Consider the following 21,438-nt stretch of genomic DNA (forward strand, 5'->3'; position numbering starts at 1 on the left):
GGATTTACTTCACTGCACTCGGTTATATTTTTGAGCAAAAGAAATTTTGCTTCAGTTAAATTGTCTTGCATGTTTTTGTTCCTGACAGAAGGATATTAACATGCTTTAAGAACATAAGAACATAAGAGAAACCAATGTTGGATCATGCCAGTGGCCCATCCAGTCCAACACTCTGTGTCACACAGTGGCCAGAAATACCAGGTGCCATCAGGAGGTCCAGCAGTGGGGCCAGGACACTAGGAGCCTTCCCACTGTCGTCCGCCCCCCAAGCACCAAGAAGACAGAGCATCCCTTGCCCCAGACTGAGAGTTCCTGTCTATACCTTGTGGCTAATAGCCAGTGATGGACCTCTGCTCCATATGTTTATCCAATTCCCTCTTATAAGAACATAAGAGAAGCCAGTGTTGGATCAGGCCAATGGCCCATCCAGTCCAACACTCTGTGTCACACACGTCCAAAAATACCAGGTGCAATCAGGAGGTCCAGCAGTGGGACCAGAATACCAGAAGCCCTCCCACTGTTGCCCCCCCCCAAGGACCAAGAATACAGAGCATCACCTGCCCCAGCCTTTGAGTTCCTATCTATATCTTGTGGCTAAGAGCCACTGATGGACCTCTGCTCCATATGTTTATCCAGTTCCCTCTTGAAGCTGTCCATGCTTGTAGCCGCCACCCCCTCCTGTGGCAGTGAATTCCATGTGTTCGTCACTCTTTGGGTGAAGAAGGACTTCCTTTTATCCGTTCTAACCCGACCGCTCAGCAATTTTGTGGAGTGCTCACAGGGAGTTCTTGTATTGTGAGAAAGGGAGAAAAGGACTTCTTTCTCGACCTGCTCTATCCCATGCATAATTTTAAAAATCTTGATCATGTCACCCCTCAGCCGTCGTTTCTTTGTATCATTCACCACAGATGGCTACAGAAAAGAAACTCTGTTTTCATGTCTGTTGCTGGAAACAGACTTCTGTCCCCAGAAAGGAGAAACTGGTACAATAACGGTGCTTTCCCAAGCAGAGGTTCTAAGTCCACTGAAGTCAGGCTTGGGGGAACATGCTCCACCCACTAGAATAGGGGAGTCGAACTCATTCGTTATGAGAGCCAGATCTGACATAAATGAGACCTTGTTGGGCCGGGCCACGTGTGTCATAAAATGTAGTGCCAGGTAGCGGAGATATAAACTCTATAAGGGACACAAACACAAAGATTTTTTGTTACTTAAAATAAAAACATGCTTAGAATCATAGAATCAAACATTCTATGATTCTATGAATGTTAGAGTTGGAAGGGACCTTGCAGGTCATGTAGTCAGCCCCCTGCACTCTGCAGGAGCACAGCTGAAAGATAGCCCTACATACCTACAACATACCCGAAAGATGGTCGTCCAGCCTCCGATTGAAAACGTCCAACCAAGGAGCCTCCACCACCTCCTGAGGCAGACTGTTCCACTGCTCAACCCCTCTTACAGTTAGGAAGTTTCTCCTGATATTTAGCCGGTATATCGACTCCCTTGTAACTTCCACCCATTAGATCTAGTCTTGCAATCCGGAGCAAGAGAGAATAGATCTGCTCCATCTTCTACATGACAGCCCTTCAAATACTTGAAGACTGCAATCATGTCCCCTCTAAGCCTTCTCTTTCCCAGGCTAAACAGACCCAACTCTTTCAGTCTTTCCTCGTAAGACTTGGATTCCAACCCTCTCACCATCCTGGTTGCCCTCTTCTGGACACACTCGAGCTTGTCAACATCCTTCCCAAAATGTGGTGCCCAAAACTGGACACAGGACTCCAGGTGAGGCCTGACCATAGCAAAATAGAGCGGAACGACCACCTCCCGTGATCTGGACACAATGCTTCTGTTAATGCACCCTAAGATTGCATTAGCTTACCTTTGCAGCCACATCACACTGCAGGCTCATGTTTAGCTTGTGATCCACCAGAACACCCAGATCCCTTTCACAGGTGCTGCTGTCAAGCCAAGTCCCTCCCATTCTATGTCTGTGCCTTTGATTTTTTGTACCTAAGTGTAGGACTTTGCACTTCTCTCTATTGAAATTTAAAATTTATCTCTATTGAAATTTAAAACATTAGCTCTGTAACCTGCAAAACCTACTTTTGATTTATTGACATTCACCACAGAAATCTCATGCTCAGAGTTCTGAATCTAGGACCCAGGTGAAAGCATGAAATAGCAGAATGATTAAGAGAGCCTGGTGAAGCAAGCTACGATGCAGCAGCAGAACTGGATGGAGGAGATGGCCAGTTCCACTGCGGGCCTGATGCGGCCCCCGGGCCGCATGTTTGACACCCCTGCACTAGAATCTTGTTGCCAGTTTTTGTAGCACTTCAAAGCCTGGGAAACCAGTGTGACCCAAGAGGCCAGTTGCATATACACCCCACAGGTGAACCATTCTGCTACTGGACCCCTTTTGGAAAACGATTTTCTGCCTCCACACAGTTTCCTAGTAACTTACAGATACACTGCATTTTCATAAGAGGGCTCCCCAAATTGTCGAGACGAAACAATCAAAACGCTTCCGTTTGAACCCAGCGGCACCTGAGAGACCAACAGGATTGTAGAACCAACTGGAAATTCCGAAGACAGACTTGAAGCAAAGTGTTAAGTCTTAACGAGACGCATTAAATGATGCCAAATTTCATAGAAGGGTTCTCGTTTCAGAAAGTAACACACAGCAGTATAGACCACGGCCCCTAATATTTTTTTCCAAGCAACTTTCTAGCCAAGTGGATCGTTCCAGGGGGTCAGCCGTGTTGGCCTGAAGCAGGAGAACGAATTCAGAGTCCAGTGGGGGCACCTTGAAGACCAACCAAAGTTTATTCGAGGTATGTGCTTCCGTGTGCACGCACACTTTCTCAAATACCAATTTCCAATCCAGTGTATTTGAAAAAGTGTGCAAGGTGCACAGAACTAGGGTTGCCAAATCTCCCCCCCGCGGCGGGGGAGCGTCGCCGCGGTCCGGGAGTCGGGCGGATGTTCGTGCGCGCGCCGGCAGCACGTCGCCGGAAGTGACGGGCGACGTGCTGACGTTGGGGGCGTGGCTGAGCTCGTCGGAGGGGAAAACCATATGGATTTCCCCTCCAACGAGCTCAGCCATGCCCCCAACGTCGGCAACGTGGCTGCGTCACCTCTGGTGATGCAGCTTGGGGGGCGGGGTTCCCCCTGGGCCGGAATTCCCCTGCGGCGGAAATCGGGCCGCGGAAGCGGGGGGTTCCCCGCCCCCCGGCCCAATTTGGCAACCCTAACAGAAGCTCATATCTCGAATAAACCTTTGCTGGTCTTCAAGGTGCCCCCACTGGACTCTAAATTCTTTCTAGCCAAGTAACTCTTGAGAGTCCCTTGGACTGCAAGAAGATCAAATCAGTCAATCCTAAAGGAAATCAACCCTGACTGTTCCCTGGAAGGCCAGATCATGAAGCTGAAGCTCAAATACTTTGACCACCCAATGAGAAGGGAGCCCTCACTGGAGAAGACCCTGATGCTGGGAAAGACTGAAGGTCGAAGAAGACAGGGGCGGCAAAGGATGAGAGGGTTAGACAGTGTCAGAGATGCAACGAACATGAAATTGAGCAAACTTCAGAGGACGGCAGAAGACAGGAGGGCCTGGCGGGAGCTGGTCCATGGGGTTGCGAAGAGTCGGACTCGACTGTGCGACTGAACAACAACAACTTTCTAGATCAGGAGTGGCCAAACTGTGGCTCGGGAGCCACATGCGACTCTTTCACACATGTTGTGCGGCTCCCAGCAAGGTGCCTGGGGAAGTGAAGGGGAGGTATGCCCACCTGGTCTTCCCTTCCCCAGCCACTGTTCTCTTCCCTGGGTACGCTTGAGGTGGGAGAGGGGGCAGAGAAAGAAAGCAACTTTAACTTTAAATGTGTTCACAAAGCCCCCCCCCCCCAGCTTTGAGAAAGCATTTGTCTTTTTAAGGTCGAATCTGCATTTGCATTTTAAAATCAGTTTCCTGCTGCTGTGACACCGTCTTTCTCTATGCTTGTTTGAATGTTGTTTGGAGAAGATTCTTTTAAAGCAGTGCGGAGGTGCAATGACAGTGGAGCCGCCCCGAAAGGATGATAAACATATGTGGACAGTGCAAAAGTATGCTAGCACTCTTGAGGTATGAAAACGACACCAAATGTAGACAGCTGTTTTGAAGACTGGAGTCAAAAGGCTGGGACACCGGTGGTAAAGACAAATGCAGATTCGGCCTAAATATAATCAATATCTTTTTTTACCCCTCTTGTTTTTATTCCAGGCAGTCTTATTTAATGCTAATAAGAAGCAAATTTGCATATTTCCCAATTAAAAATGTGTGTGATTTTTGTTCACGTCTCGTGGCGCTCAGACATCTGATGTTTCTTCTGTGTGGCTCTAACATGAAGCAAGCTTGGCCCACCCCCTGCTCTAGACCAACACGGTTGCCTTCTGAAACCAAGTTAAGACATCGGTAAAGAAAAGTGTCCAAAAATCAGACCCGAGACGAAAACCTAGCATCTGAAACCGCAAAAGCAAGAGAACAAATGGGAAGCCCCCGTAACCCCCGGGGTCACTCCAGGGGCCTTGACGGACAGTCTTGTCCTCCCAAGACTTTGTGTCCTCTGCCGTCGCTTGCCTCCCCCCCTTCCCTCCCTGAGATCTCTTCGCTCCCAGTCACGGAGTGTTTATTTCAAGGAGCAGCTGCTGGCAGAGGATTGATGGGATGCGGAGAGGAGAGAGTGCTCTCCACTTGCGGGCGAGGAGGCTCCGTGATCTGCCTTTCCCCAAGGTCCCTACGAAGAAACAGCAGCAGGAGCTTTGCAGGGTTAGCCAAGGAAGGGCTGCTTTGGTCAAATCTCTGGGACTGAACCGGGCAAGATGTTGGAGCAAGACGGCACCCGGCGTGCCACAACCGCATGCCCAATAACAGGGCAACGGGTGGGCAGTTGACAAACTGGGCCCCTTGTCTTGCAAACCCAGCCCTGCCCTTTGCACAGGGGAACCTTTTGTGGCCTTTGACAGACCGCTAAACCACACCGCTGGCTGGCTTTACAACATCTGCTGAGGGCCAAAAGTGGAAATTGCCCCCAAAATTGTCTACCTTTCGGGTGAGGGCAGGCCCCTTTAGATCTCTCTCAGACACACCTCCAGGTCTGGGTCCAGGACACGCTTTCCCACCCAAAGCACAGTGATTGCAGGCAAGAAGAAGAAGAAGAAGAGAAGAGATTGGATTTATACCCCGCCCTTCACTTGGAGTCTCAGAGCGGCTTACAAACTCCTTTCCCTTCCCCTCCCCACAACAGACACCCTGTGAGGTGGGTGGGGCTGAGAGAGCTCTGACACAAACTGCTCTTTTTCAAGGACAGCTGTGCCGGAGCTTGTGACTGACCCAAGGTCACATCAGCAGGTGCAAGTGGAGGAGTGGGGAATCAAACCCGGTTCTCCCAGATTAGAGTCCGCGCACTTAACCACTACACCAAACTGAAGAAGAAGAAGAAGAAGAAGAGGAGGAGGAGGAGGAGATTGGATTTATGCCCCGTCCTTCACTACCCAAAGGTGTCTCAGAGCCGCTTACAAACTCCTTTCCCTTCCCCTCCCCACAACAGACACCCTGTGAGGTCGGTGGGGCTGAGAGCGCTCTTGACAGAAACTGCTCTTTTTCAAGGACTGCTCTTATCAGAACTATGGCTTGCCCAAGGTCACCCAGCCAGCCTCCAGGTGGGACTGCTATTATTGTAGAAGCCTCTTTGGCAGAAAGAAAATATGTCAGTGGGGCGATTGGATTTGGAAAACTGGTTTAAGGAGATTTGTTAAGTTTGCATTTCACCAAGAGTACCAGCTGTCTGAAGAAGCGGAAAGCGAAGGCAGAAGTGAAGCCAGCCGTGCATAGTTGCTACCAGGGCTTTCTTTGTGGAAAAAGCCCAGCAGGAACTCATTAGCATAATAGGCCACACCCAACAGCAAAAACGTATTAACATATTAGGCCACACCCCTGACAGCACAGCTCATTGGCCTATTAGGCCACACCCCCATGTTACCAGAAGTGTGGTCACCCAGCCACACCCACCTTTTGCTTCTTATTCTGTTTTCCTTGTTTGTTGTCCAAACCCAGGGCTTTTTTGTAGCAGGAACTCCTTTGCATGTTAGGCCACACATCCCTAATGTAGCTCCTAATGAGGTCCTGCTGTTGGGTGTGGCCTATTATGCTAATGAGTTCCTGCTGGGTGTGGCCAATTTGGGAGCCAGCCGGAACTCCGTTCCTGTGCGTTCCTGTCCAAAAATAGCCCTGCCCAATGTAGGACCAGCCTTGAAAGGGCAGTTCTTGAAAGAGTTCTCTCAGCCCCACCTACCTCACAGGCAGTGTTGCTTCTAAGTTGAGATAGTGTGAGCTAGTAAAGGTAAAAGGTAAAGGTTCCCTTGCTCGAAAGCCAGTCGAATCTGACTAGGGTTGCGGTGCTCATCCAAGCCGAAGAGCCAGCGCTGTCCGAAGATGTTTCCGTGGTCATGTGGCCGGCATGACTAAACACCAAGGCGCACGGAACGCTGTTGCCTTCCCACCGAAGTGGTCCCTATTTATCTACTTGCAATGTCTTGCTTTCGAACTGCTAGGTTGGCAGGAGCTGGAACTAGAGACGGGAGCTCACACCGTCACGCGGCACACTTGGGTCTCAAACTGCTGAACTACCGACCTTCCACAGCCTGCAGTTCAGCGCCTTAACCACTTGAGCCACTGCAGCTCCTTAGGGTGGATTAGTACGATACAGTCTTTCTGCTTGTACTTGTAAATTATTCACCGAGTGCTTACATATTGATACAGCCTCCAGGTGGGGGCTGGAGATCTCTTGGAATTACAGAGGTTGGTTTCCCTGGAGAAAAGGGCTGCTTTGGATGGTGGGTTCTATAAGAACATAAGAGATGCCAATGTTGGATCAGGCCAAAGGCCCATCTAGTCCAACACTCTGTATCACACAGTGGCCAGAAATACCAGGTGCCATCAGGAGGTCCACCAGTGGGGCCGGGACACTAGAAGCCCTCCCACTGTTGACCCCCCCCCCCAAGCACCAAGAAGACAGAGCATCACTTGCCCCAGAGCCCCTATCTATACCTTGTGGCTAATAGCCACTGATGGACCTCTGCTCCATATGCTTATCTAATTCCCTTTTGAAGCCGTCCATGCTTGTAGCACCCACCACTTCCTGTGGCAGTGAATTCCAAGTGTTAATCACTCTTTGGGTGAAGAAGTACTTCCTTTTGTCCGTTCTAACCCGACCGCTCAGCAATTTCATGGAGTGCCCACGAATTCCTGTACTGTGAGAAAGGGAGAAAAGTACCTCTTTCTCTACCTCTCTAGTTACGCTGGATCCTTGGGAGTTGCCCATTGTATTTAACTGTTTTTAAAATGTTTTAACCGCATTTTTATTGCACTGCGTGCCTTGATTGCGTAACTATGGTGTTGTTTTACGCCTGTGTACTGTAAGCCGCCCTGAGCCCGCGTGCAGGGAGGGCGGGATATAAATGTAAATAAATAAATAAATAAATAAATAAATGCCTGCTCTTTCCCATGCATAATCTTATAAACCTCAATCATGTCACCCCTCAGTCGTCGTTTCTCCAAGCTAAAGAGCCCTAAGCGCCTTAACCTTTCTTCATAGGGAAAGTGTTCCAACCCTTTTATCATTTGAGTTGCCCTTTTCTGCACTTTTTCCAAAGCTATAATATCCTTTTTAAGGTGTGGTGACCAGAATTCCACGGCCTCATACCCTCCTTGAGGTCTCTCCCAGCCCCAGGCTCCACCTCTGTACAGAAATGCCCATTCTCAGATTTGGGGCCCCTTAGGAAGACCGACAACGTGTCTGCCTGCTCCATCAGAATGTGAGTTGTCGGCACGAGGCAGTCTGGGGAACGGAAGGCTCACTGGCCCTACGGTTGCCAACTTGGAGCTGAGAAATCCCTGGCAATTTGGAGATGGAATCTGAGGAGAGTGGGTTTGGGGGGATGGGAGGGATCTCAAGCTGCCCCTTTCTCCAGGGGAACTGATCTCTGCAGTCCGAAGATCAGTTGTCATTCTGAGAGGCCTCCAGGCTCCACCTGGAGGTTGGCAACATGAATCAGTCTGGGCCCCAGAGTCGTACAGCAGTGCACACAGGCGCTGTGTTTGTCAGAGTGCCTCAACATGGGCTTGGTCTATGAAGGTTGTGTTGGGGCTGTGATATGAAAGCCCTCCCGCCTGAGACCCAGAAGAGCGGCTGCCGGTCAGAGTCAGCCATGCAAGAGATGGGGACAGCAGCTGCTGCTGCTGCTGCTGCTGCTGCTGCTGCTGCTGCTTCTTCTTCTTCTTCTTCTTCTTCTTCTTCTTCTTCTTCTTCTTCTTCTTCTTCTTCTTCTTCTTCTTCTTCTTCTTGCCCCAAAGGGGCTGAATTTTTTACTGCATTTTTTAAACTACAAGAAATCAAGGGAGGGGAATCTATAAACTATGGGAGAAAGTAAAGAAAACCACTAGAAACCCAAGAGATGAAGGTCATACATGCTTACAGAATTAGCTTTTTAAACAAATGATATTTGTTAACGTTGAAGGTGAACAATCAAAGTGTTGCTTCTATCATCAATACCAGCAAATCTGACTCTATACAGAGGCCTACAAGAGCACAAATGAAATTCGCTAGTGCAAACATCAGGAAACATTAGCATCTCTATTTCCTTTAAACGTTTTTGTTCCCCACTTCATGGCCTCCCCACATCTTAAAACGGAGTCTTCTTCAGTGAATGTAATTGCTGTCTCATCTTCTCTTCCTTTGTTGCAATTCTCTTCTCTTTATCTTCTTCTCCTGTTGGTTCTTATTGTTGCAGCAATAGCTGACCCAGCCTTGGACAGAGTCAAATCTTTCCTTTTAGTTCATTTCTTCAGTTGTAAAGGTAGCTATATTGCTTTAGGTTGTATAGTCTAATTGTCTCCTGGAGAATCTGGCCACCATCTCACCGAGCAGATTATCTTCTTTAGATATTCCGGATATGTCCATAGATCATATCCATTCGCTTTATAGCCACTTGGGACAGTAGCTTCTTGAGATCTTGTGTGATGTGACCCACTCAAATAGTTCCAGGGTGAAATCCTACTGGCCACATGGATGGTTCCCCCTTCAGAGGCACCAGGAACACAACCGGCACCTCCAGTCCAGCCATGAGTTCGGTGGCAGCCTTGCTCTCCCCCAGTGGGTTTGCTCGGGGGCTGCTGGCTACTACGAGCATAGAGGTTGAGGCCTTCAAAAGAACCTCAGAAGAGCCCTGCTGGATCAGACCAGTGAGGGTCCATCTAGTCCAGCCTCCTGTCCCACACAGTGGCCAGCCAGTTCCTCTGGAGGTCCAACAACAGGGCAGAGAACATCAGAAGAGCCCTGCTGGATCAGACCAGTGAGGGTCCATCTAGTCCAGCCTCCTGTCCCACACAGTGGCCAGCCAGTTCCTCTGGAGGTCCAACAACAGGGCAGAGAACATCAGAAGAGCCCTGCTGGATCAGACCAGTGAGGGTCCATCTAGTCCAGCCTCCTGTCCCACACAGTGGCCAGCCAGTTCCTCTGGAGGTCCAACAACAGGGCAGAGAACATCAGAAGAGCCCTGCTGGATCAGACCAGTGAGGGTCCATCTAGTCCAGCCTCCTGTCCCACACAGTGGCCAGCCAGTTCCTCTGGAGGTCCAACAACAGGGCAGAGAACATCAGAAGAGCCCTGCTGGATCAGACCAGTGAGGGTCCATCTAGTCCAGCCTCCTGTCTCACACGGTGGCTAACCAGTTCCTCTGGAGGGCCAACAACAGAGCATAGAGGCCAAGGCCTTCCCCTGATGTTGCCTCCTAGCACTGGGATTCAGAGGCTGACTGCCTCTGAACATGGAGGTTCCCTTCAGTCGACTCCTTTCAGCTAGAGTTGCAATAACCCCTTGGACTACTTCTACTTTCCCACCCTCTAAAATGCCTGGACTGTGTAAACTGAGGTTGAAAGGAGGTCACCTCCTGCCATGCGTGGTGGAAAATCCCCACTGTGCAGAGGTTCCTTATGACCGTAGACCAAGGACAGTGCTCCTTTCACTGGACCCTGAGCTGTTTTTGCCGAGCAGCAGGAGGCTTCGCAGAAGTCAGGCTTCCAAAGATGTTCTCTCTCCAGAGACTGCTCCTCCTCACCCCCGCAAAGATAAACCGGCCAACCAGGGAGAAGTGCACAGTCATGGTTTGCGCCTGCCCTCTCCTCACATCCGGCCACAATGACTGGCATCTTTCATTGAACAGAGCGTTCCGTGGGCCGCCAGTCTCCGCCTTCCCACACCAAGCGGTGTGTGCCAGGCCCGTCCTCGGTCATGTAGGGTTCCCAACAGACCGGAGAAAAAGGCCGTGTCTCGTAGCTGAAGATTTTCATGGCTACCATGGAAACGGCCGTGGCTCAGTGGCTGAGCCTCTGCTTGGCATGCAGAAGGTCCCAGGTTCAATCCCCAACATCTCCAGTTAAAAGGACCGGGCAGAAGGTGATGGGAAAGACCTCAGTCCAAGACCCTGGAGAGCCACTGCCAGTCTGAGAAGACCGTATTGACACTGATGGACCAATGAGAATCTGCTTGGCATGCAGAAGGTCCCAGGTTCAATCCCCGGCATCTCCAGCTAAAAGGACCAGGCAGTAGGTGATGGGAAAGACCTTTCTCTGCTTGAGACCCTGGAGAGCTATGGGAAGGGGCTGTGGCTCAGTGGAAGAGCCTCTGCCTGGCATGCGGAAGGTCCCAGGTTCAATCCCCAGCACCTCCAGTTAAAAGGACCAGGCAGGAGGTGATGGGAAAGACCTCCACCTGAGACCCTGGAGAGCTATGGGAAGGGGCTGTGGCTCAGTGGAAGAGCCTCTGCTCGGCATGCAGAAGGTCCCGGGTTCAACCCCCAGCATCTCCTGCTAAAAGGACCAGGCAGTAGGTGATGGGGAAAGACCTCCGCCTGAGACCCTGGAGAGCCACTGCCAGTCTGAGCAGACCGCACTGACACTGATGGACCATTGAGCCTCTGCTTGGCATGCAGAAGGTCCCAGGTTCAATCCTCGGCATCTCCAGTGAAAAGGACCAGGCAGGAGGTGATGGGAAAGACCTTTCTGTGCCTGAGCCCCTGGAGAGTGGCTGCCGGTCTGAGTAGACAAGACTGACCTTGATGGACCGAGGGTCTAATTCAGTATAAGGCAGCTTCATGTACCTTCAAGTAACATTTCCTGGTGATAAATAACATTCCCAGGAAACCTCTGCTAAAGGGACAAGCCTCGTTTTTCCTCCTGGTAGTTGCCAGCTCTGGGGGAGTAGAGATCCCAAAATACCCATGAGCTAACCAGGGTGACAGACCTGCTCCTCCCTCCTTCCATGGGCCTGGAGGGGGGGGGCGCTCTGTGCTTTTGGGATGACGCTGGGGCTGCAGTGGGACACGGCCTCACAGGAGGAGTCCCTCATTACTCACACCGCACGCACACACCCTCTCCCAGGAACAGGAATAGCTTCTCCTCCACCTCCTTGTTCCCAAACAAGGTTGAAAAGTTCTTCTCTTCCCCACTCAGACAGCTGCCAATTCAGGGCTGTGAAGAATTCCAGGGCGGAGGAGTTTTTCTCCCTTCCATAGTCACAGGAGCTGTTTGTCTGGCTCTGCCGGAGGAGGAGGGTCCCCTCCCACCACCCACCCCGCTTGCTTATAAATAAAGCCTGGCCTTTGTCCCCTGGCCGGGGGCAGGCGTGTGGGCATGGTACAGAGGGCAGTGTGCAGGTATGCACTCCCCAGACTTCCTGGAACCTGCGGTTTGTGACCTGTCAGAGACAGCAGCCCTTTCTTCTGGGGGGGATAAATCGAGGCTCAGGCTGTTTGGGCACATTGTGCAGAGGAGGGCGGGGGGGGGGCTCTAAAACTCGGAGCTGCTGCAGAATTCAGGGGATATCTACATTTAGATAGATGATAGACAGACAGACATACAGACAATCTGTTCTATATAATAATTGTGTTTTGGTGGTGGCACTCTCCAGAACATTCCACACGCTCCCAAATCAGTTAGCTCCCTGATCTGTCACTCACAAGGTGTCCATATCCACTGGCTGCATTGCCTTAGTCCCGCCCACAGAAGTGGTGTCCAGCGTCTCGGCCTCAGTGTGCTGGGAGGCGACGGATGGGCTGGATGCTCTGGTGGGCAGAGGGTGACGAGGATGAGTTGAGCGGATGGGGTCCGGCGCCATAGAGGAGAAGGTGGCCAAGGAGGAGGGCGAGGCCTAGATCGAGGAGCTGCATGGGCCCGAGTGGTGGTTCAATGAACTCTGCCACCTCCGTGGCCCAAGTCGACAAGGCTGCATGCACCACCGGGGCGGGGGGCGGCGGAGGCAGCTGGGCGGGGAGGCAGTGGCAGGGCGTTCCGCCGGCCCTCAGACACCCTGTGAGGTAGGCGGGGCTGAGAGAGCTCTTTTCGAGAACTGCTCTTTTCCAAGAACAGCTCTGACCTGCACTATGTCTTTCCCAAGGTCATCCAGCAGCTGCGAGTGGAGGAGTGGGGAATCAAACCCGGTTCTCCCGGATTAGAGTCCGTGCACTTAACCACGACACCAAACTGGCCCAAAGTATAGTTTCCCTTGTGCCAAGGCTATGCCTTTTCTAGCATGGAGGGCACAATCGATCGTCAACCAAAAGGGAGACGGCAACTAAGAAATCAGAAGGAGGCCGAGACTGGGAAGGGTAGCCGTGAAGGAACTAGACCCCTTGATTATCGTTACTGCAAATGTCCCAGGGACGATCCTTCCCTCACGCTGTGCCCTGTAGCAAATTGATCAGTATGGGAAATTATACAGATGGACACAGGCTCTTATCGGTCATTTAAATTCTACCACAGCTGCACATGTTCACTGCCACAGTTCACTGTCACAGGAGGTGGTGGCGGCTACAAGCATGGATGGCTTCAAGAGGGAATTGGATGAACATATGGAGCAGAGGTCCATCACTGGCTATTAGCCACAAGGTATAGATAGGAACTCTCGGTCTAGGGCAAGGGATGCTCGGTCTTCTTGGTGCTTGCAGTCATCAACTCATGGAAGGATTAACTGACGAGCACTTTGCCAATTACACGGTTTCCCCTTCCGGCACAAGAAGCTGCTGTGCCCATAGCATCTTGCCCAGGAAACCTCCGTTTTTTCCACAGGTTTAAAATAAAGAGCATATTTTTTGTGTGAAACAAAAGGACCAGGGGTCATTTCGTAGAAAAAGAGGTGCAGGAGCTCATTAGCATAACTCATTAGCATAACTTGTTTGCATATGGCACTCCCCCTGACATCACCGGAAGTGTGTCAGAAGGCAACACCCACCGCTCAAGCTCCACTGGACTGTTCTGGATTGCTAGCTATTGGGGGGGGGGGGAAACGCGCAGATTTGTCCTCACAGAGGAGGGAGAGCTTGTACCTGAATAAAATTTGGTCTTAAAGGTGCCACTGGACTGTTTTGGGCCGGGGGGCCGGGGGAGGGGGGCTCTGCAACGTACCTGGCTGCTTCTTGCTCTGACTGAGGGCCGCTAGGAGCAGGGGGTGGGGCTTGTTGCATGTGCCCGCCCCCTGGGCTCTTTACTGCCGGAGCTCCGCTCCTGTGCACTCCTGCAGGAAAGGACCCCTGAAAAGGACAATTGTCACATGGACAAAAGGAACTGCCTTATACTGAATCAGGCCACTGGTCCATCAAAGTCAGTATTATCTACTCTGATTGGGAGCGGCTCTCCAGGGTGTCTTTCACATCATCGACTGCCAGATTCTTTTTAACGTGAAGAGAGGGCTGTGTGGCTCAGAGGCAGAGCATCTGCTTGGCAGGCAGAAGGTTCCAGGTTCCCACCCTGGCATTTCCAGTCAAAGGGACCAAGTGGTAGGTGATGGAAAAGACTTCAGCCTGAGACCCTGGAGAGCAGCTGCCAGTCTGAGTAGACAAGACTGACATTTCATTCATTAATTCATTCATTCATTCATTCATTCATTCATTCATTCATTCATTCATTCATTCATTCCATTTATACCCCGCCCTTCCCACCAAGGCAAGCTTAGGACAGCTTACATAAAATGCATCTATAAATACATAAAACATCCATAAACAATCAGTATCCTTTTTCAAAAGTGCTGGAAACAATTAAAGTGCAGAGCGATGATTCCTAAATCCAACCGTACCACTACTTAGGCGATAGTCCTGACGGTATTCTCAAATCAGCCCAATTTGATCGAGTAATTTATGTGGCGAGATAGACTGAAGGGGGTACACTCTGATATGCCGTCTTATCACAACTATTTATTACGCAGCACTTTATAAATGATGACTGTTTATAGCTGAGCTGTTTTAGATGTTTTTATGTGATTTTAATTGCATCGTATCAACTAGTGTAAGCCGCCCTGTGCCTGCTGTAAAGCGGGGAGGGCAGGGTATAAATCAGATAAATAAATAAATGGTGGTAAAACCAGGGCACAGGGTCACTCCTCCGTGTTTAAGGATGGTGTTTAATCAAAAGCCTGGTGGAAGAGCTCCATCTTACAGGCCCTGCAGAACTGTAAAAGGTCCCGCAGGGCCCTGATCTCCTCTGGGACCTCATTCCACCAGTACGGAGCCACCACTGAGAAGGTGGACCTTGATGGACCAAGGGTCTGATTCAGTACAAGGCAGCTTCATGTATAACTGGAGATGCTGGTGACCAGGGGTCATTTCATAGAAAAAGAGGTGCAGGAGCTCATTAGCATAACTCATTAGCATAACTTGTTTGCATATGCCACACACCCTGACATCACCGGAAATGTGTCAGAAGGCAACACCCACCGCTCAGGCTCCACTGGACTGTTCTGGATTGCTAGCTATTTGGGGGTGGGGAACGTGCAGATCTGTCCTCACAGAGGAGGGAGAGCTTGTACCTGAATAAAACCTGGTCTTAAAGGTGCCACTGGACTGTTTGGGGCCGGGGGGGGAGCTCTGCAACTTACCTGGCTGCTTCTTGCTCTGACTGAGGGCTGCTGGGAGCAGGGGGTGGGGCTTCTTGCATGTGCCCGCCCCCTGGGCTCTTTACTGCCGGAGCTCCGCTCCTGTGCGCTCCTGCAGGAAAGGACCTCTGCCGGTGATTGAACCTGTGACCTTCTGCAAAGAAGGCAGAGGCTCTACCACTGAGCCATGGCCCCTCTCCTGAGATGAGCAGAGGTGGTTTTGATATTGCATTCCTCTCCATAGCCAGCCCAGGCTTCCTTAGTGGTCCACCATCCAAGGAGTGATCACGGCCAGCCCTGCTTAGCTCCCAAGCTCTGACAAGCAGGGCTATTTGGACTACTATATAGCCCAGTCATGTGGAAACATGAAGGGAGGGGGAAAAAACCCTCCCCAATCAGGTGATGGAATGTGGGAAATCCTTGGTTTCAAAGCAGCCCAGGAGATATTCCCACCCTGTGTGTCTCTCCTGCAGACTCTCCACAGCTGGCCAGTATCAGCAGCTTTACAGGACTTAGTGGAGTCCTACTGGCCTCTTGAGTCTTCTGACCCCATCTGAGCTGGTAGCTGCAATACCACTCTCTGGCTGTCTATCTGAGTTGAGAAATTCCTGGAGATTTGGAGGTAGAGCTGGGGGAGACAGGGTTTGAGAATGGAAGGAAACTGAGCAGGACATAATGCCATACAGCCTGCCCTTGAAAACAGCCATGTTCTCCAGAAGAACCGATCTCTGTAGTCTGCAGGGGTCATTTCCCGCAGGAGCGCACAGGAGCGGAGCTCCGGCAGTAAAGAGCCCAGGGGTGGGCACATGAAACAAGCCCCACCCCCTGCTCTCAGCAGCCCTCAGTCAGAGCAAGAAGCAGCCAGGTAAGCTGCAGAGCCCCCCCCCCTTGGCCCCCTGGTCCAAAACAGTCCAGTGGCACCTTTAAGACCAAGTTTTATTCAGGTACAAGCTCTCCCTCCTCTGCGAGGACAGATCTGCACATTCCCCCCCCCCCCAATAGCTAGCAATCCAAAACAGCCCAGTGGCACCTTTAAGACCAAGTTTTATTCAGGCACAAGCTCTCCCTCCTCTGTGAGGACAGATCTGCACATCCCCCCCCCCCAATAGCTAGCAATCCAAAACAGTCCAGTGGAGCCTGAGCGGTGGGTGTTGCCTTCTGACACACTTCCGGTGATGTCAGGGGGTGTGGCATATGCAAATGAGTTATGCTAATGAGTTACGCTAATGAGCTCCTGCACCGCTTTTTCTACAAAATGACCCCTGGCAGTCTGGATACCTGTTTTAATTCTGGGGAGGGGGTCTCCAGGCCCCATGATCTGGAGGTTAGAAGCCATACAGAGTTCAAAACCATTCCTTATTAGTTCAGAGATGTTCTTCTTCACTTGGGCAAGGAAACTAAACAGAGACCTCAGCGATCGTGCCCGATGGAGGTCACACGTAAAATCCTGGATCCAGGTGACGGTGGTGGTCTGTGCTGGAAAAGTTCTGTGTTTTAATTTTACCTGGCCAGACGCCAAGGTCAGGACAAGCCCAGAGGGCTTCTTCCATACAAAGCCACAGTGTTTGTGGGAAAGGCAAACAGGAAGGCTTCCTGCCTTTGTTCCCTGGCAGGGTCCTTTCTGCTTCATCGCTCACTGCCTGATGTATGGAGATAAAACTGCAGCCAAGATTTTTGGAATCCCTCTCCCCTTTCCAAAAGAGGCTTCAGCGGGTCAGCTGTGGGACACGACACTGAAAACATCCATCCATTAACTTGTGCAATGGAACCCTGAATCACAGTTTAAAAACAGTTTCAGAGAGTGGCTGTCAGGATCCGGGCTGTGCCACCAGAGGCCTACTAGGCCCAGGGAGCCTGGCGGGCAGTGGGCGAGGCTGGGCCTACAACTCCCAGAGGCCCCTGGGAGGTTTTGGAGCCGAAATTGACCAATGGGGAAGAAGAGGGCTGGGGAACAAAAGGGCTGGTGCCAGAGCAAAGGCAGTTCTTTCTTCCAGAGGGCAGAGCCAGAAGGAAGGCTGCTGCAAGGAAGAGACCTTCATCCTGAGGGAAGGGTGAGTAGTCTAGTGCCACTTGGAATAGTCAGCTAGGTACAGTGTATATTTAGACTGGCATTAGGGCATTTGATTTCTTTTCTTTTCACCCACTTACTGTTATTATTCTGCACCTTGTTGTTTGACCCCCTGTAAAATAAACCTTTTCCTTGTTTCACTCTGCCTGGTCCTCACGCCTGTTATTCGGCCAAAAGGGAGGTCTGAAGGTCTTGGGAGGGTACTCTGGGCCTTCTCAAGGGATCCTAAATCCAGAGTGGTGGCAGCGTCAGGTGACACCCCACCTGAGCCGTGACAGTGGCAATGTTGGTCCGCAGTAGAGCAGCCAATTTCTCAGGGGTGCCAGCCGCCAGGTGTGAACTGGGGATCCCCGGAATTAGAGCGCATCTCCAGATGACAGAGAGATCGGTTCCCCTGGAGAAAATGGATGCTTTGGAAGGTCGACTCTGAGGCCTGGTACCTCACTGAAGTCCCTGTCCTCCTCAAGCTCCATCCCCAAATCTCCAGGAGTTTCCCAGCTTGCATCTGGCAACCCTACGGGGCTGGGTAGTTGCAGGTGGGGAGAGGATCTTCCTGACCTGGCCAAGTGGGAATCGGGTGGGGGGAAAAGATGCAGCCTGGAGACAGAAAATGGAACAAGAACATAGGAATATAAGAAGAGCCCTGATGGATCAGACCGGTGGTCCATCTAGTCCAGCATCCTGTCCCACACAGTGGCCAACCAGTTCCTCTTGAGGTCCAGCAACAAGGCAGAGAGGCCGAGGCCTTCATAAGAACACCAGAAGAGCCCTGCCAGATCCATCCAGTCCAATGCTCCATCTAGTCCAACATCCTGTCTCACACAGTGGCTAACCAGTTGCTCTTGAGGACCAATAATGGGGCAAAGAGGCCGAGGTCTTCATAAGAACATCACAAGAGCCCTGCTGGAATAGACCAGTGAGGGTCTATCTAGTCCAGCATTCTTTCTCACACAGTGGCCAGCCAGGTCCTCTGGAGGGCCAATAACAGGGCAGAGAGGCCAAAGCCTTCATAAGAACGTAAGAAGAGCCCTGCTGGATCAGACCAGTGAGGTTCCATCCAGCATCCTGTCTCACACAGTGGCCAGCCAGTTCCTCTGGAGGGCCAATAACGGGGCAAAGAGGCTGAACATCAGAAGAGCCCTGCTGGATCAGACCAGTAGTCCCATCTAGTCCAGCATTCGGTCTCCTTTGGACATCCAACAATAGGGCATAGGGGCTGAGGCCTTCATAAGAACATCAGAAGAGCCCTGCTGGATCAGACCAGTAGTCCCATCTAGTCCAGCATTCGGTCTCCTTTGGACATCCAACAATAGGGCATAGGGGCTGAGGCCTTCATAAGAACATCAGAAGAGCCCTGCTGGATCAGACCAGTGGTCCCATCTAGTCCAGCATTCGGTCTCCTTTGGACATCCAACAATAGGGCATAGGGGCTGAGGCCTTCATAAGAACATCAGAAGAGCCCTGCTGGGTCAGACCAGTGAAGGTCCATCTAGTCCAGGATCCCGTCTCACAAAGGGGCCAGCCTCCAGAGTCTCAGGCAGAGATCCTTCACATAATTTCTTAGCTCATCCTTTTAATTTTTGAAACTTGGATTTGAACCCGGGACCTTCTGCATACCAAACGGATGCTCTGCTACTGAGCCACAGCCCCACCTGTGTCCAGAGGGTCCCCAGTCTCCATCCCTGATATCTCCAGAACTGCAGGTAGAAGGTGCTGGGAAAGAGCTGCCCGTGACCCTGGAAAACAGCTGCCAGCCAAATAAGACGTGGCTGGCCTCGCTGTCGTCAGGATCCGTCATTCTCCTGGGCAACTCTCTGTGCCGGAAGTTTTGCCTGAAGGTGCGCACCGAAGAGTGATGGACCGTTTCAGCAATGAAGCATTCCTTGGGGCTTCCGGAATGTTTACTCTCTTTTGTTTTTCGTGTTGTTTTCTTCCAGCGTTTCACCACTTGACAGATTCAATTACGAGCTCTGGAGTCTGCGGCCTGGATTCCAGGAGGGCTTTGTCGGTTCTTTCTCACGGATTCTAACCCAAACACATTCCAGGGCAGGAGACGGGCAAAGACGGTCCTCACGGGCTCTTTTTGTAGCAGGAACTCCTTTGCATACTAGGCGACACCCCCATAATGTAGCCAATCCTCCAAGAGCTTACAGAGCTCTTCTTACAGGGGCTATTGTCAGCTCTTGGAGGATTGGCTACATTAGGGGGGGTGTCGCCTAGTATGCAAAGGAGTTCCTGCTACAAAAAGAGCCCGCGAGGACCTCAGATATGCAGACGATACCACTCTAATGGCAGAAAGTGAAGAGGACCTAAAGAGCCTCTTGCTCAGGGTAAAAGAGGAGAGCGCAAAAGTGGGCTTGAAGCTCAACATCAAAAAAACTAAGATCATGGCATCCGGCCCCATCACTCCTTGGCAAATAGAAGGGGACGTCGTGGAAGTAGTGACAGACTTCACGTTCCTGGGATCCCAGATCACCGCAGACTGTGACAGCAGCCATGAAATTAAAAGACGCCTGCTCCTTGGGAGGAAAGCGATGGCGAACCTAAACAGCATGATAAAAAGTAGAGACATCACCCTGCCAACAAAAGTCCGCATGGTCCAAGCAATGGTATTCCCAGTAGTCATGTATGGCTGCCAGAGTTGGACCATAAGGAAGGCCGAGCGCCGAAGAATAGATTCTTTTGAACTATGGTGCTGGAGAAGACTCTTGAGAGTCCCTTGGACTGCAAGGAGATCCAATCAGTCAATCCTAAAAGAAATCAACCCTGACTGTTCCCTGGAAGGCCAGATAATGAAACTGAAGCTCAAATACTTTGGCCACCCAATGAGAAGGGAGCCCTCACTGGAGAAGACCCCGATGCTGGGAAAGATTGAAGGTCAAAGAAGACGGGGACGGCAAAGGATGAGAGGGTTAGACAGTGTCATCGACGCAACGAACATGAAGTTGAGCCAACTTCAGAGGACGGCGGAAGACAGGAGGGCCTGGCGGGAGCTGGTCCATGGGGTCGCGAAGAGTCGGACTCGACTGTGCGACTGAACAACAACAAGCGCCTAATATGCAAAGGACTCCTACTCAAAAGCCTGGCGGAAGAGCTCCGTCTTGCAGGCCCTGCGGTTTCCAGCACTCTCCCCCAGCACCGGCCAGCAGGCCATCAGAGGAGGATTATCACCCTAAACACAATGAGCCTCTGTCACCCGGAAGTGATGTAGGCACGTCGGTGACATTGAGGGTGATGCACTGGTTTTTAGGCAAAACTCTATGGTAGAATTAGTTTCAAACCATAGAGTTTTGCCCAAAAACCACAGCATCACCTCCAATGTTACTGATGTGCCTATGTCACTTCCGGGTGATGGAGGCACATCACGCTTCTCCCCTCCCCTCTCCCGGAGCATCTTGGTAAGTGAGTCCCCCGCTGGGTTCTCATTCAGACTTGGCCACCCTAGACTTCCCACAATTTCAAGTTATGTCCTTCCTGTCTCCTGACTGGCTCTTTGGAGACTTCCTGCTCCAACTGAGCCCCTCCCCACTTCGCTCCTGTCTCTCACAGCAGTTAGTCAGTTAGTTAAGCCTCTCTCCCTCTCCTCTGTTCTATCAGAGTTTATTTCTTCTTTAATAAACCAAGTTTTTTTCCTTTAAACAGTCGGTGCTCCGTTCCTCTGCAGGTTTGAACTCTGCCAACTGATGCTCTGTCTCTCGAAAGCTCTAAGGTGCTGCTTAGACTGGAACCTGGTTGCTTCCTTGAAGCCCCCAGTCCCCCCATGCCCGCCTTCTTCTTCCCGCTATTGCTAAATTCCTGCTATTGTTCAAATCATTCCGCAGGGAGAGGAAGCCCCCCATGCTGCTGATCTGTGTCATTCCTGGGGCATCGGGGAAAAGGGAGTCATCCATCAGGAATTTCCCAGCCATGGTTCAAGACACACAGAGGCCTTGGGAGGTGATGCAAAAACAAACCAGACCTTGTGGAGGAAGCAGATATCTCTGCAGCCGTTGGGACCGGGGAGGGGGTGGGGGTGGAAAGAGGTCTCGGTTTTGTGTCAGTGAGGGTGGGGCGAGGTCTCCTGCTCCGGAATAACCAGGCCCTTTGCTGCTGGGAGATGATAGGGGAGGGGAGGGGAGGGGGGGTAGCGACCGGTGTGGTGTGGTGCTTAGAGACTCCAAATGCACTTAGTCCTCCTGAAGCTCTCTGGGTGGCCTCGGGCTAGTCATAAGAACATAAGAGACGCCAATGTTGGATCAGGCCAAAGACCCATCCAGTCCAACACTCTGTGTCACACAGTGGCCAAAGATACCAGTGCCATCAGGAGGTCCACCAGTGGGGCCAGGACATTAGAAGCCCTTCCACTGTTGACCCCCCCCCCCAAGCACCAAGAAGACAGAGCATCACTTGCCCCAGAGCCCCTATCTA

The 21,438-nt window shown here is 51.4% G+C and overlaps 1 protein-coding gene across 1 annotated transcript in view; it reads right to left on the reverse strand.

The window, feature by feature from the left end:
* TGM2 (transglutaminase 2) overlaps window positions 1-21,438 on the reverse strand; it is a 96,684-nt gene that overhangs the window by 55,061 nt on the left and 20,185 nt on the right. The window lies entirely within an intron of this gene.

This window comes from Gekko japonicus, unplaced genomic scaffold (assembly GCF_001447785.1).
Source record: "Gekko japonicus isolate JY-2015 unplaced genomic scaffold, Gekko_japonicus_V1.1 scaffold3329, whole genome shotgun sequence".
NCBI lineage: Eukaryota > Metazoa > Chordata > Lepidosauria > Squamata > Gekkonidae > Gekko > Gekko japonicus.